The sequence below is a fragment of the Mustela nigripes genome, chromosome X, assembly GCF_022355385.1.
Source record: "Mustela nigripes isolate SB6536 chromosome X, MUSNIG.SB6536, whole genome shotgun sequence".
Classification (NCBI taxonomy): domain Eukaryota; kingdom Metazoa; phylum Chordata; class Mammalia; order Carnivora; family Mustelidae; genus Mustela; species Mustela nigripes.
Window position 1 is genome coordinate 66888640 of NC_081575.1, and position 2526 is coordinate 66891165.

Here is a 2526-nt window from a genome sequence, read left to right on the forward strand (position 1 = left end):
TACCCCTGGGGATAAAAATATATGTTTATAAAAAATAAAAAATTAAAAAAAAAAATAAAATAAAATAAAATGGAAGGAGAGATAAAAAGCTTCCAGGACAAACAAAAACTAAAAGAATTTGCAAACACCAAACCAACCCTACAGGAAATATTAAAGGGGGTCCTCTATGCAAATGGAGATCTTAAAAGTAACAGACCAGAAAAGAATAGAAGACTATACGCAGTAGCAGTCACCATACAGGCAATACAAATGACACTAAATTCATATCTTCCAATAGTTACCCTAAATGTAAATGGCTTAAATGCCCCAATCAAAAGACACAGGGCATCAGAATGGACAAAAAAAAAGACCCATCAATATGATGTCTGCAAGAGAGTCATTTTAGACCCAAAGACACCTCCAGATTTAAAGTGAGGGGGTGAAAAACAATTTACCATGCTAATGGACATCAAAAGAAAGCTGGGTGACAATCCTTATATCAGACAAATTAGATTTTAAACCAAGGACTATAATAAGAGATGAGGAAAGACACTGTATAATACTTAAAGGGTCTATCCAACAAGAAGATCTAACAATTTTAAATATCTTTGCCTCTAACATGGGAGCAGCCAATTATATAAACCAATTAATAACAAAATCAAAGAAACACACTGACAATAATATAATAATAGAGTGCACATTAACACTCCCATCACTGAAATGGACAAATCATCTAAGCAAAAGGTCAACAAAGAAATAAAAGTTTTAAAGGACACACTGGATGAGATGAACATCACAGGTACTTTCAGAACATTCCATCCCAAAGTAACAGAATACACATTCTTCTCTAGTGAACATGGAACATTCTTCAGAATAGATCACATCCTGAGCCACAAATCAGGTGTCAACTCATACCAAAAGATTGGGATCATTCCCTGCATATTTTCAGACCACAATGCATTGAAACTAGAACTCAACCACAAGAGGAAAATTGGAAAGAACTCAAAAACATGGAGGCTAAAGAGCATCCTACTAAAGAATGAATGGGTCAACCAGGAAATTAAAGAAGAATTGAAAAATTTCATGGAAACAAATGAAAATGAAAACACAACCATTCAAAATCTTTGGGATGCAGCAACGGAGGTCCTAAGAGGAAAGTATACAGCAATAGAAGCCTTTCTCAAGAAACAAGAACCTAACTCTACATCTAAAGGAACTGGAGAAAGAATAGCAAATAAAGCCTAAACCCAGCAGAAGAGAAATATAAAGATCAGAACAGAAATCAATGAAATAGAAACCAAAAGAACAGTAGAACAGATAACAAAACTAGGAACCCCTTCTTTGAAAGAATTAATAAGATTGATAAACCCCTGGCCAAACTTATCAAAAAGAAAAGAGAAAGAACCCAATGAATAAAAATTATAAATGAAAGAGAAGAGATCACAACCAACACCAAAGAAATACAAGCAATTACATGAGCATGTTAAGAACAACTATGTGCCGGGACACCTGGGTGGCTCAGTTGGTTGGACGGCTGCCTTCAGCTCAGGTCATGATCCCAGTGGCCTGGGATCAAGTCCCACATCAGGCTCCTAGCTGGGAGGGGAGCGTGCTTCTCCCTCTGCCTCTGCCTGCCACTCTGTCTGCCTGTGCTCACTCGCTCTCTTTCCCTCTCTCTCTCTGACAAATAAATAAAATCTTAAAAAAAAAAAAACTATATGCCAGCAAATTTGACAGTCTGAAAGAAATGGATGCATTCCCAGAGATGTATAAACTACCAAAACTGAACCAGGAAGAAGCAGAAAATATTAACAGATGAATAACCAGTAAGGAGAGTGAAGCAGTAATAAAAAATCTCCCAACAAACAAGAGCTGAAGGCCAGATGGCTTCCCAGGGAAATTCCACCAAACATTTAAAGCGGAATTGATACCTATTCTCCTGAAAATGTTCCAAAAAACAGAAATGGAAGAAAAACTTCCAAACTCATTTTACGAGGTCAGCATTACTTTGATCCCCAAATCAGACAAAGACACAATCAAAAGGGAAAATTACAGACCAATATCTCTGATGAACATGGATGCAAAAATTCTCACCAAAATACGAGCCAATAGGAACCAACAGTACACTAAAAGGATTATTCACCATGACCAAGTCGGAGTCATTCCTGAACTGCAAGGTAGGTTCAGCATCTGCAAATCAATCAATGTGATATAATACATTAATAAAAGAAAGAACAAGAACCATATGATACTCTCAATAGATGCTGAAAAAGCATTTGACAAGGTACTGCATCTTTCTTGATCAAAACACCTCAAAGTGTAGGGTTAGAGAGTACATACCTCAATATGATCAAAGCTATCTATGACAAAACCACAGCAAATATCATTCTGAATGGGAAAAAAATCTGAGAGTTTTCCCCCTAAGGTCAGGAACACAGCAGGGATGTCCATTATCACCACTGATGCCTCGGCAATCAGACAACAAAAAGAAACAAAAGCCATTCAAATCAGCAAAGAAGAAGTCAAACTCTCACTCTTTGCAGGTGA